Source organism: Taudactylus pleione, unplaced genomic scaffold, assembly GCF_031769625.1.
Source record: "Taudactylus pleione unplaced genomic scaffold, aTauple2 ptg000431l, whole genome shotgun sequence".
Taxonomy (NCBI): Eukaryota; Metazoa; Chordata; class Amphibia; order Anura; family Myobatrachidae; genus Taudactylus; species Taudactylus pleione.
In genome coordinates this window covers 4,927,525-4,942,827 of record NW_028284833.1, presented here as the reverse complement: position 1 = coordinate 4,942,827, position 15,303 = coordinate 4,927,525, and positions in this window count along the sequence as shown.

Sequence of the window (15,303 nt, the reverse complement as noted above, 5' to 3'; positions counted from 1 at the left end):
AAATGGGGTGAAATGTCGGTCAACACCGACAGCCGCCCCTTTTGGATGCGAGCGCAGGAGCGAGTGATTTCTCGCTCGCTCCGGGGATCGTGTGGGCCGCGTACGTGCACTGCCTGGCCATCACCTGCTTGCGAGTGCATAGAATTTATATTTGCTTGCACCATTAGTGATTAAATGGTTTTATTTTTGTAATTGTTGACTACGGAGGGTTACTGGTACAGTAGATAAAATAAGGTTTGTTATTTGGCTTCTCTACAGTTTTATTGACTTAGTTTAAAAAAAAAAAGTAGATTCACACAGCATTACAAATAGTCCGAGAGACCTTGACTGCAGGGTTAGAGAATAAAACAGACAGCCAGGCTGTAGACAGAGAATACATACAAATTACTCAGCTGTCATTGGGAGAGAAGAATTATTTAGTGGCAAACAGCAGGGCACCTACACCTTTCTGTTATACGTTGGATATCTATTTAAAGTTAAACTATCATCTTTGTGACGTAATTTATTTTACGTTGAAGTAGTTCAATGAAGTCTGTATATGTATCAAACTCGCAGTCATTATTTACTTTTGTCAACTAGTGTCAAACCAATTAGGTGCAAATTGCGAGTAACGAATTTGTTTAATGAAACTCAACGACTTCGCACGAATGCGTGCACCAGAGAATTCTCCAATCCATTTAAAAATGCCTATTCATGGTACTCGCAGCAGAGGATTGCAAAATGACTGCCAAATGCGATGTGAGAGATGTGCATGAAAAAGTGTGAAGACCCTACTAGACCCCCCAAAATTGATAATGTTGTTAGCAGGACCTTATAGAATGCTGTTTGTGGTCATTAGGAAAGTACTGAGGGTTTTTCAAATGATGTCAAATGGATGATTTATGCTTTTTTTTTTACAATGCAAATAAATGATAAAAATGAAACTTTTTTCGTTTAGTCTGAAACAAATTAAACAAAAAATGCAAAAAAGTAGGAAGAAAGGTGATTTTGGAGTACCTTGAGGGCACTTTGAATAATGAAAAAAAATAAAATAAAAAAAAAACATTATTTTTATTAAAAAAATACTGTAATTAAATTTGGGGTGCCTAAACTATCAAAAAAGTTGATTTTTGGGGTAATTTAAGGCCATTTTTTAACCCCAAAAATGACATGCAATTATTGGACTAATTAAGCAAATTAGTCATTAGGGGGTGTCTAAGGGTTCGGCACGGTGTCCCAACATTTTAACCTTAAAATAAAGATTTTGCTTTCCATTTCTCACCCTCCGGGAGGTGCGAATGGAATAATCCGCATTCACTCTCACTGGTTCAGTGCAAGTTTCTAATTGGATTGCAAAATTAATTCACTCTGCAAATTCGAAGAGAAAACAGCAACTCGCACCTCACAATTTGCACCTAATTGAATTGAACTGTGCAGGTTTTGTTTAATTGTATTATTATTATTATTAATATTATAATTTTTATTATTTCTTTATTTTTGTTTTTACGGTCTCTGTTCATACACATTTTTTGTGGGTTTTTTTTTTTTTTTTTAGACAACTGTTATCCAGTAAAAGATAAGTATGATTTTTAGGTTCTAAACTGTACAAACGTATAGGTTGACATTAGAAATCAGCTTCCTATATTTCATTTGGTTAAATGAGTCATTGAGGCTCATTTTACATTTAGAAAAACAAATATAATTAATTTTGCTAAAATGTGGCTGTTCAGCTGAATTGCTCATATAATGGTACACAGCCACATTCAGTTTCTGGAACTATCACCGGAAGATTACCCCCACACCCCAAATTTACTCTTTCTACAATACTACAAAAAAACTAACTCCCATTAGACAGTGTAATAGAATATGCATGATTCAATATTACTGTTATGTACAGTGTTTGTAAGCAACAACGGTCGGGATGCCGCTGGTCAGAATACCGACAGCAGCATCTTGACAGTCATACGTAAGTATAGGAGCACTAACCCTAGACCCTACTCTAACCCTCCCTCCCTGGTGCCTAAAATTTACCTTCCCCGCTAGTGCCTAAACCTAACCTCCCCCTTCCAGCACCCTAAATCTAACACTCCCTCACGAGTGCCTAAACCTAAACTCCCCCCTAGTGCCTAAACCTAACCTCCCCCTCCCCGCACCCTAAACCTAACACTCCCCCTTATTGTCTAATCCTAACCCTTAAACCTAACCCTAACTCCTGATACTTACCTTCGGGACGCCGGCAGTCGGGATCCTGGTGTCAGGATCCCGGCGTGTACAATATACCTTTGTTAGAGAACACTTATCAGAAAGGAAAGCACTATTCACGGGGACAGAGGGCCTGATTCAAAGGAGCTCGCTATTTGCGAGCGCTCGCTCTGAATCAGGGCATTTTTTTTTTTTTTACGTTTCGGCCACCAGGCCGCTCATAAAGCTGTGGGTGACCACCCACAGCTAGTGCATGTGGCCTGGCGATGGTCGCGATTATCGTGAACATCGGGCTTGCGTCGAGACCCTGCGGGAGGGTCTCGGCTCCCACAAGCCCGAGTGGACTTCCTGCTCTAATAGAGCAGGAAGTCCACTACTGACATCAAGCGGTCGTTCACCAGCTCGTGTGTATGGACCACACAATATGTCGTTCCGTTGGCCACGTACGCAGGTCCTCTAGTGTGTTCCCAGCTTAAGAATGTGGGAGGGTTAAATTCATTACACAAAAGGTCATCTGTGTCCAATGATTACAGAAGTTCAAGTGGTGAAATTATCTTCTTTGATGTCAGATTACCTCCCAAACATTTTCACCGGAAATTCCACCCTTGCCTTTCATAGTATATTGGATGAGAAGTGTTGTAATACATAAATCAATTCTATTTGTATTAGCAATTACTGAGTTAGATTCTAAAGGCTAAAGGGACTGCATTAGTAAAGGCTAAATCCATGGAGCCAGAGTCACTTTGGTGTACATTTATGCTCCAAACACCAGAGGTGTAGCGTGAAGTCATAGCACCCGCAGTATGCTATTGCTACGCGCCCCTCGCCCATCCTCTACTGAATTTTGCTAAACTGGTTGTGGGTCAAATCTGCCAAAACAAGAGCTCAAACTGTTCTCCAGCTGTCAGGACTAGAGATGTGCGCCAACCCTCATGTTTTGGTTTTGGTTTTGGATCTGGATCTCCCCTGGTTTTGGATCTGAATCTGGTTTTGGATTTTTTTTCCTTGGTGTTTTGTTCTCGTGTTTTGGTTTTGGATCTGGATTTTTTACTTAAAAAAACAGCAAAAATCACATAAAATGTGCCTTTTTCTGTTCCTACAGTATTAATAACCTCAATAACATTTATTTCCACTCATTTCCAGTCAATTTTGGTTACCTCACAGCTCACAATATTGATTTTTTTCATCTACTTAAAGAGCCAAAAGGTGGCATCCAGCTTGCTGGCTCAAAACTGATTGATATAATTATTAATAGAGTTGAGGACTGTACAATGATGATGGTTGGGATACCCTTGAGAATTGAAGGCATGGGCCTTCATAGAGGACAAGGAAGTTGACGGCCTTGCATTGTCATGATGACTGCTGGCGGCAGCTTCAACATGTGGCTCTTGGCCTTGCTCTACTGTCATGTGACAGCCCTCCATATTTTCTGCGGTCTTGAAGCAGTGTCACAAGCACCAATAGTGTAGCCAAGGTGCGGTTACAAAATTCACACGTGCAGTCATGCGCTCACAGAAAAGAAATTTACAAAATCCACTATTTTTTTTTTTTCCGTGTCCAGAACTTGGGCCCAGAGCACAGATTGATGATGACTGGAGTCGGGCAGCACTAGGTTGTGTTGCCGACTTGCTAGATTTTGTGCAGCTAAGCCTAACACGCATAGACACACAGAAAATTATTAGAAAAAAAAACAATTGATTTTTATTTTTTTTATGCTCCAGAACTTGGGCCCAGAGCACAGATTGATCATGACTGGAGTCGGGCAGCACTAGGTTGCAACTTGCGTTGCTGGCTGGATCTTGTGCGGTACTGCGGTTAACCCTAACACGCATGCGCACACACACACAGAAAAATATAAAAGACACTTTGATTTTTTTTTGTTTTTAACACGACTGGAGATGGGCTGGATCTTGTGCGGTACTGTGGTTAAGCCTAACACGCACGCGCACACAGAAAAATATAAAAGACACTTTGATTGATTTTTTTTTTCTACTATTTTTTTTTTTTGGAGTCCAGACAGCACAGTGACAGTAACAGTACCGTGACCAGAGACCAGAATGGATCAGCAGTCACCAGCCCAGGACACAGCAGATAGCACCAGCACCTCTCCCAGCCCTACACTACCCACCCTCCCTGTTCAGTCTCCACAGCCAGAGTGAAATAGCATCCATTGCGTGGTCCCTTATATACTACATTGATCATAGACACGAAAGCTCGCGAATTGCGAGATTTCGTCTCTATGGTTTTGACTCGATTTGAGAGATCCTAGTAAGGTGGGAAACTCCGAGCCTGCTTGGATCTGACTCGGTTATGCTAAATTCGTGTGGGTTCGGATCTCTGGAATCCGAAACCACTCATCTCTAATCAGGACATGCCATGGATAAAATAAAGGCAGGGAGGGGATGTATGTTTATGCAGTCCAGTGCCATCAGCAGCTGCAGAGGGCACTTGTCCAGAAGTAATGACAGTCATAGGCAGAGAGGCGGGCAAGAGGACTGGAGGCTGAAGGGGAGCTGAGTGAGTAGGTGGGTGAGGACAGGAGGTGGGTGAGGAGGCATGCTAGTAGATGGAAGAGGACTGGTGGTGGGCGAGGACTAGAGGCAGGTGAGGAGGCAAGTGCATAGACAGGAGTGGACTGTAGGCAGGTGAGGCGGGTGGGCAGGTAGGCAGGAGAGGACTGGAGTCAGTGAGAAGGTGTGCGGGTATACGGGAAAGGACTGGATGGAGGCAGGGAGATGGGCAAGGATGGCATGCTGGTAGACAGAAGAGGACTGTAGGCAGGCCACTAGGTGGGGAGTTGAGCTTGTGAATGTAAGGTGAAAAAAAGTAAGTGATGTTAATAATGATTATTAATAATTATTGTCATTATATGAAACTGTTGGCAGCCCTACTTCCCACTTACTTTCTCTCCCTCTCACTCCTCTTTTCTGTCTTCCTCTGCTCCCCTATTTTTTCTCCTTTTATTTAGGGTGTCAGAGCTGCAGGAACCTCCCTTGCAGCTCACCGTCGCTCAGTTCCACCAGCAGGCTAATGCCGGTGACATATGTCTCCCCCCCACCCCGCTCGCGGCCACAAGCATCCCCCCTCCCCCACTCCTGGTTGTAGCCTTCCCCTCCCCAAACACTGAACAGAGGTCCAGCCCATGGAAGGTCAAAATTTTCATTATTTGCAAATGCACTGGCAGACCTGTCACTCTTCCGGGAAGGATTGCCGCTCCTGGGGGTAAATTTAACGCAGCCTTGCTGGATAGCTCAGGTTTGGTCTTCAAAACATACATACTGTACATAACGTCATGGAACAGAATATTGTAACTATTTCCAATGTCTATGTTTATTACAAATTACAAAACAGTGTTCTCAGTATGTACTGTACTAACAAGTCACCCATTTGTTTTACCATTCTATTTGTTAACTTATCTTAACCTAAGCCTAGAAATGAACACACTGACACATGTAATGCAATTAAAGAGGTCACAGCCAGAATTTATTGATCGAATTTGAAATTGGTAATAGGTGGCAGGACAAAAGCAGTACTCCGAGGCCACAGCCTTGCTGGAAACAATAATAAATAAAGGAGGCGGATTCCTGCCCCGCGCAGACTGGCCTGAGGTAGTACCATCCCCCCTTAATTGGCACAGCCTTCGGCCCTTCCCTTGGACAGGGACCAGGTTCCCCCTTATGGGCGGTGACCAACTTGCCACTCTCAAAGGAAAGATGCTACCCAGGCACTCCTGCGCTAAATAATAGGCCGCCCAGGAGCACTGCTTCCCGCCAGGCTGAAACTTCTACCTGTTGGAGGAAAACACTGAAATGCACAATCCAACAAAAACAAAAAAGCATACCAACCAGCTTAGTCGGGTGGGTGGGTGGTTTGAAGAAACTGGAAAAGAGGAAAATGGCTCCTCTTACCAAGGTATATATATGGGTAATTTGCAACCTCCCACAAATCCTATGATAGGCTTATCTCATCAACTGACCACTACCTAACCACACCTTACCCAGCCTTAACCCTTAACTAACTAACAAATTTTAAATACCAAACAGGGTGCTTATCTATCCTCAAACTTAATTAAGTATTCGTATGCATTACTATGTACATCTTCACTACCAAAATCACATGTATTCACCTGGGAGAGAGAATTAGGAATCTCAAAATCAATTAATAACTAGAATTCAGCTCTCTCAAATTTGCACAGACTGTAGAAACATTTTAATTTTAGAACCTAATTGCAAACTGTTTTGCCGGTGGTATGTAGCCCTGCTGCCCTTCATGCCATCTTCCACTCAGAATATCACATATGTTGGAGGTAAGCTGCTCATTAGTTACACATTTTGATGATTTGATGCGTTTGAACTGGAAACAAATCATCCAACCATCAGTAGATTTCTATTCAGCCATGCTCTCAATTGCACTGACAGAAGGTGCATTGCTGTCTTCTATGCATGTGCCATCTTCCCAAATATCACTGCTGCCAGTAGGTAGGGGGGGCACAACACATAGTCCCCCTGTTAATATGCCTCTCCTCTTATCTCATTCCTACCCCACTACTGGTCTTTGCATGAACCAAACCTACTATTTCAATGTTTATTGTCCATCTATGCACAAATCTAGGTCTCTATTTACAAAACGGATAAGATGCAGCACAAAACAATGTTTGGAAGTGTAGTACCCTCAGTTTGCACAACTGCAATTATAATTTTCACCAAAGTGTACAGGTTACGGAGGGAATGGGCAGCATACTATATGCAGAGTTGCATATTTCACCAACCAGCGGAACAGTTATAGATGCATATTTATTTATCAATCTTTTATTAAAATAATGTGAAAATGGGTGTTTTTTTTAGTAGATAGCATTTTCCATACTTGTAAAGGGAAATGCGATCTGTTTAACATAAATTTACTAAAGTAAATAATTACGCTATCTGGAGATACCGTTATGCAGCCTTCCCCCCATTTAAACTACTCCAGCTCAGCCTTTCCTGCCAGCTGACAGGGAGAGTAGGCTTCTGTGATCAGCCATGTGTGTCTGATAAACCACAGGCTGATCACAGTGAAAAGATAAATAAATAAAAATCCACTTACCTCAATTCAGTGATCGGTGATTCGGTGAGCGCCTCGTGGCCCAGTCACCTGATCACTATGCATTGGTCATCTGATCTGAGATGCTGTGAAATCCTGGTGGCATCCTCAGCTTAATGCGGGAATCAACACAGCCATCAGGTGACCAGATCACAGAGGAGCTCACCAAGTGACCGATCACCTGAACAGAAGTACAGTAAGTGTAAACTGAGCTGGGGGTCGGGGTTGGGTGGTGGTGGCAGAAGTGCATGCGCAGCACAGTCTCAAGGAATTTTTTTCAAGAAAGTCCGAGGAGTCTATAAAAAGGATTTGCATGGACTATGCATTCTTGCAAGCTCTGTCCCTGCATGCAATATTTGATACGTACACATTTATCAGATCCAATCCGTGTCTGGAAGTGAGATTATTGAGTTAAGGGTGAATAGGGCACATTTTTAGTGGCATTTCTTGTTATTCGAAGGGGACCATAACCATTTCTACTCTGCAAATGGACTTGACCTTTGCAGCAGCTCAGAGCTGGAAGAGGCCGGGTTTTGTTCTGTAATGTGACCCGTCTTGCCTCTAGTACTTCACTGGAAAGCACATTTCTAGATGTAATGATTCTAATGCAATCAAGCCCTCAGCTTCTTCTTATGACTAAATAAAGCCATGAGTCTGGTCTAAGCAAATAGGAAAAAAGCTGAATCATTTAATTTGTGAAAATAGTGGCTCTATAATAGGATGGGTCTCTCAATAAAAATTGGACTGGACAAAGTGTCTGCAAATGCGGATGTCCGTGGAAGCCAGATTTATTACCTTATGCCAAAGCAAGTATCAATGTGGCTTCAATGCCTACTATTTTTAGCAGCCACAGCCATCACCATTAATATCGGCTCTTTCACCAGCCCCATGCTGGGTAAACGCCACAAACTAGCATGGAAGTCTGGTTACAGCCCCATGACACTCCCATGATACACGCATATATTTTATCCATGCATTCACAAGGTAGACACCCAGTTGCCATCCACTGGTAGAGATATACAGCCATCCACGGAGTGAAGCGGCAGCTCTTGTATTCTACGTCAAGGTGTGTATACATAGGCCCGTATTCAATTTGAGGTGAAAAGTCCAGACTTTTCGCCTGCTGGACTTTTCGCCTCCTTTGCCTGTTTTCCAGGTGTAAAAGTATCGCGCGCGTGCCCGCTATTCCCCGTATTCAATTCCAAAGTAGGCGAAATCGGGAACAGGCGAAACTTGGTTCGGTGAAAAAATATGGGAATTTTCTGGAAATAATTGTAGGACCCCCCTAAAGATGTCCAGACCTCGGGGATCACTATGGATACCCCCATTTTTGCTGCAGAAGAAAGTCGGCTTTTTAAATAGATGCGGCAGGTGGTTATTTTTCCAGACATTGAAGAAGTGATGCTGAAAAGCACATAGGTTTTTTTTTTTTTCGTTTTTAAAAGTGGTCCCATCAAATTTGGGGGACATGAAAATGTAGGTAAGCATATTTTTAAATCTCTAAAGGTAATTTTAAAAATTCTTCAAAAATACAGCTGCTGCTACTCTGCGCAATGAAAAAACACCTGCCACATACTTGGGGACCCCACCAGAATTAATTTCGGTAGTTTCACATTTTGTTTCCCTATTTTTTTTTTTCACACCAAAATTTTTAACATTTTTTTTTTGGGGGTGTCCTGATTTTTTTCCTCCTTTTTTTTGCACATTTCCTTTTAAGGGGGCATTCCCAAGGGTGCGGGCTATTTTTTTAAGCCTGCACCTCTAAACCCCAAATCTGCACTTTGTTTCACCTGCTATAGGTACAATTGAAAAATTATCCCTGTTTTTTTAAAATGACCCTTCACCTCATTTACAAAAAAAAAAATGGGAATTTTCGGGAAATATGCCTGGGACACCCCGAAAGATGTCCAGACATGGGGGATCACTATGGGTACCCCCATTTTTGACTGCTGAAGGAAGTCATGGTTTGTGCATAGGTGCAATTTTGCAGCTATGAAGAAGTGGTAAAGAATAGCACTTAGATTTTTTTGGGGGGGGAAATAACTATTCCTATCAAATATGGGGTACATGACAATGGGGGTAAGCATTTTTTTAAGTCCCTAAAGTTATTTTTAAAATCTGCAAAATTGCACCTGCCGCTTGTCCCCGCAATTAAGAAAACACCTGCCGCATACATGGGGACCCGACCTGAATTAATTTAGATAGTTTGGCACTTTGTTCCCCTCCTTTTTTTTTCTACCCCCAAAATTAAACATAATATTTTTGGGATGTCCCGAATATTTTTAAAGTTTTTCTGATGCAGTTTACCTTTAGGGGACTGTCTTAAGGTTGCACGAGGGTTCCCGCAATGTTGTATCCCAAAACCGCAATTCTGCACTTTTTTCCGCCTGCTATTCAGAGGCGAAACTTTTTCGCCTATTACATTGCACTGACTTTCCGCAGAGGCGAAAAGTCTTCCAAATTGAATACGGAGTAAACTCAAAACAGGCGAAAATGACGTCATCTGCGAAAAAGTATTGCGGATCTGGACTTTTTGCCTCAAATTGAATACAGTCTGCAATAACTTTTTACGGTTCATACACAGTCTGCAAATATTCTCAGGGTGCATCCGCTTTTGTACTTTTGGCATTGGTCCAACTCAGACTCGGGCCCTAATAGGTACAGTATATTTACTGTAAGTCAATTTGGATTGATTTTAATTGATTTTGATTGTTTCAGGGTCTAAATCACAAATTTACTAACAGATTATTTTTGACATCATTTATAAAAACAATATTAAAAATCATCTGTTGTGTGATGTAAATGTGTGATTTAGACCCTGAAACACAATAAATCAATCAAAACCGATCAAAATCGACCATTAATAAATATACCCCTTAGCCCAGAGGTTACCAAACTCGGTCCTCAAGGCACCCTAACAGTACAGGTTTTTAGAAGTGAAGATGTTGCCCATAGCAACCAATCAGATTCCACTTAACATTGATCTAGCACCTTCTAGAAGATAATAGCTAGAATCTAATTTGTTGCTATAGGCAACATCTCTACTTTTGAAAACCTGCACTTTAGTAAATTTGCCCCTTTGTCTATTTGTTAATTCAGCCATGAAATCATGACAACTGGTGACTGTCTGATTAACATACGGTATAGTACATGACATGGATAAACAGTTTGAAAGGAATGGGCCTGTCTGAATAGCACTGTTTAATAGGTATACGGTGTCTGTCTATAAGTCTTCTACTGAACACAGGTTCCAAAGCAAGTGTAACATTTATTTCTAGTAAACTGTGTTCTATAAATCCTATTCTGTGAGATAGAGATACATTCTCTGAATTTTAGCTAACCCAGCACTGTGCACATGTCTCTCTGACCTAATGAGTGTCATTTCCAGGAGGCTGACTAAAATGTAATTTTCTTTACAAAGCCTAAGTGACAATGTTAGGACAATATCTGCCATTTTACCAACCGTGGCTATTGACAGATATACCTTTAATAGTAAATAAATCTGAACACCTCTCCTTAGACATCAGATAGTCAGCAGTTTTTGAGAGGTACAATGTTTAAATTGACAAAATGCATTTGTCAAAAGTTAGAAAATGTTAAGATGCAGAAAATTCAGTAGGATCTCTGTACGTTGGCATCACTGAGGATTGTGAGAGGTTGCGAACAATAAATTAGTAAAGACTAGCTGGGCGTTAAGCAGGTTCATGCTTTGTGCAATTGTTCTGTATGTGACCAGTTTACGATAGTGCATCTATAGGTGATTCCAAGTATCTGGACCCATCTAAGTTGTGAAATATTGTCCAAAAGATAAAAAAATATTTATATTTTTTTGGCCATAAAAAAAACCTATTTCCGACGCGTATTAATGTGCCTCTTCTCAATCTTTCTGAAGGGTCGGGGAACTCTACATTTTATTTCAGGATTTACAGATACCTTTATGATGAACAAATTATTGATAGCCCTTCATTTGCTGTTTCCTAATTTATATATGTTTTATAATTTATATAACTACAAGGGACAACTACATTTTCAATTTTGTGTTTACAATAATTCCAGTAATAGTACTAGAGATAAACATTGCAAATTATTTAAATAGAATGTAAAGCATAGTTCATAATATAAGAAAGCACTAAGAATAAATACTGTATAACCTACATCCTATGGGATAAAATACATCTGCTAAAACAATAGAATAACTAGCATTCTAGGAATACATTCACTTCCTATATACATGAATACTTCTTTGAATTGACGGCATTATAATCAGAAAGGGAACAGCTGAGTTACATGATAGTATTAGAGTTTAAAGTGGGGTTTACCTCTCTATTGAATAATGAAAAACTTAAAAAAAAAATGATGTGGGCTTAAAAATAAAATCCCTGATAATAGAGAGACACAAAATAAGTAACAATACCAATCAGAAATAAATAAAAAAAAATAAAAAAATTAAAAAATAAAGATATAAAATATATAGCACAGGTATTACAATGTAATAACACTGTAACAGCAAGCAATAGACATTAAAAATCAATTAAAAATTGCACAAAATAATGAATGGCCTGAAGGTAAAAAAATGAGCAGTAAATCTACGTTGCTCATTTTTTTTACCTTCAGGCATTTCATCATTTTGTGCGACTTTTAAAATCCAATATTTTCCTTTGCTATATGTATATATGTATATATATATATATATATATATATATATATATGTATATATATATATATATATACAGTCAGGTGCATAAATATTGGGACATTGACAGAATTTTCATATTTTGGCCTCTATTCACCACCACAATGGCTTTGAAATGAAACAAACAAGATGTGCTTTAACTGCAGACTTTCAGATTTAATTTGAGGGTAATTACATCCAAATCAGGTGAACGGTGTAGGAATTACAATGGTTTCTATATGTGCCTCCCACTTTTTAAGGGGCCAAAAGTAATGGGACTATCAACTCAAAAGCTATTTCATAGACAGGTGTGGGCTATTCCCTCGTTATTTCATTATCAATTAAGCAGGTAAAAGGTCTGGAGTTGATTCTAGGTGTGACATTTGCATTTGGAATAAGTTGCTGTCGACTCTCAATATGAGATCCAAAGAGCTGTCACTATCAGTGAAGCAAGCCATCATTAGGCTGAAAAATCAAAACAAACCCATCAGATAGATAGCAAAAACATTAGGTGTGGCCAAATCAACTGTTTGGAACATTCTTAAAAAGAAAGAACGCACCGGAGAGCTCAGCAACACCAAAATACCCAGAAGACCATGGAAAACAACTGTGGTGGATGACAGAAGAATTATTTCCCTGGTGAAGAAAAACCCCTTCACAACAGTTGGCCAAATCGAAAACACTCTCCAGGAGGTAGGTGTATATGTGTCAAAGTCAACAATCAAGAGAAGACTTCACAAGAGTGAATATAAAGGGTTCACCACAAGATGTAAACCATTGGTGAGCCTCAAAAACAGGAAGACCAGATTACAGTTTGCCAAACAACATCTAAAAAAGCCATTACAGTTCTGGAACAACATCCTATGGACAGATGAGACAAAGATCAACTTGTACCAGAGTGATGGGAAGAGAAGAGTATGGAGAAGGAAAGGAACTGCTCATGATCCAAAACATACCACCTCATCAGTGAAGCATGGTGGTGGTAGTGTCATGGTGTGGGCATGTATGGCTGCCAATGGAACTGGTTCCCTTGTATTTATTGATGATGTGACTGCTGACAAAAGCAGCAGAATTAATTCTGAAGTGTTTCGGGCAATATTATATGCTCATATTCAGTCAAATGCTTCATTGCTCATTGGACAGCGCTTCACAGTGCAGATGGACAATGACCCGAAGCATACTGCAAAAGCAACCAAAGAGTTTTGTAAGGCTAAAAAGTGGAATGTTATGCAATGGCCAAGTCAATTCCCTGACCTGAATCCGATTGAGCATGCATTTCACTTGATGAAGACAAAACTGAAGAGAAAATGCCCCAAGAACAAGCAGGAACTGAAGACATTTACAGTAGAGGCCTGGCAGAGCATCACCAGGAATGAAACCCAGCGTCTGGTGATGTCTATGCGTTCCAGACTTCAGGCTGTAATTGCCTGCAAAGGATTTGCAACAAAGTATTAAAAAGTGAAAGTTAGATTTAGGATTGTTTAGTTTGTCCCATTACTTTTGGCCCCTTAAAAAGTGGGAGGCACATATAGAAACCGTTGTAATTCCTACACCGTTCACCTGATTTGGATGTAATTACCCTCAAATTAAATCTAAAGTCTGCAGTTAAATCACATCTTGTTTGTTTCATTTAAAAGCTATTGTGGTGGTGAATAGAGGCCAAAATATGAAAATTCTGTCAATGTCCCAATATTTATGCACCTGACTGTATATATATACACATACATATATATTTCTAACCTCTGCTATTTTATTGTCTGAATTGCTTTTAATAAATTTGATGTTATATGTTTTTTGAACACATCCCAGTCATATTCTAATGTGGTTTGGACATCTATGGTCACTCTATTACTTAATTATATATATATATATATATATATATATATATATGTAGAAAAAAAGGGGGGGGTAGCACTCACCAGTCTTCTTAAAAACATTTCTTTATTACATCTCAGTAAAAAATTTTACAGCATATCAAAATCCGACGTTTCGGTCCTGTGCATGGACCGAAACGTCGGATTTTGATATGCTGTAAAAATTTTTACTGAGATGTAATAAAGAAATGTTTTTAAGAAGACTGGTGAGTGCTACCCCCCCCTTTTTTTCTACTTTTGCATGAAGAGGATTATTGTGATCCCATATGGGTGTGTCACCCCAGCAATTTATTATTGAAGACGAGAGTGTGGACCTATTTGGACTATATATATATATATATATATATATTATATATATATATATACATATATATAGATAGCAACGCTGCGGCACTCACGTGTCTTGTAGAAAAAGATTAACACCAACTCTGGGGACGTTCATTCAACGTTTCAGTCTTTTGGACTTTTATCAAGAATGTTCTTGATAAAAGTCCAAATGACTGAAACGTTGAACGAACGTCCCCAGAGTTGGTGTTATTCTTTTTCTACAAGACCCGTGAGTGCCGCAGCGCTGCTACCTGTACATTAAGTATCCTTCATATACTTCTGATGGCACCTGGGTGTTTTGCTATTATTGTGGAGTGCTAGCCGTCTTTTGCTTTATATATATATATATATATTTATATATGTGTACATATATATATATATATATATATATATATAATATATATATATATATATCACCAAGAATATTGCCAAGATAATATTTGTAACCGTTTTAAACAGATTCGCACAGTAATAATTTGTTTAATAAATAATAAATGAATCTATTTTTTAGTGCTCTTCTATTAAAGTCATCCTTAGAAACTTGATAAGAAGCAGACCTTATGAATTGCTTATACTTATCTAACTCTCTTAGTGTATGTGACAAATTGAAGAAAGCCCTATCTAAAGCAAGTGAGTGTGACCTGGCATGACCGAGCACCTTGTCAGCTGCTGAGACAACCACATGTATTTGATCAATCTGGCCCCTTCTTGTAGTGGCTACGGGAAGTTCCATTAGGTCAGAGTTATTCAGCATCGTAAGGTGAACACTTGATTTGGATTTTATAGATTTTTTTTTCTTCCGTGGGATTTTTAACAATTTCTCACATTATATTGAGGAATTTATTTTATATTAAAGTTACAAATGAGGGTATAACATTAGTATTTTATGTTGGTTGAGCATAAACAGGTAACTGAACCGGTGGTCTCTAGGACCTGCCAGAGCTCAGTTGGAGGCCTCCTACATGCACTACTATGCATGCATGCCTTGTTCGCGTGTCTGTCCTCCCTGGCCTTCCTAGTGAATTGACGTACCTCTGAGAATCCCGCAGATATACCAGTACTGTGCAGAGTCCACAAAGCCCCACTAAAACACAAGTTAACTATATCACCACTGCTACATCAGAGAGGCGTAGAGCTACTATCGTACTAAAATGCCCAGTGATACCCTAA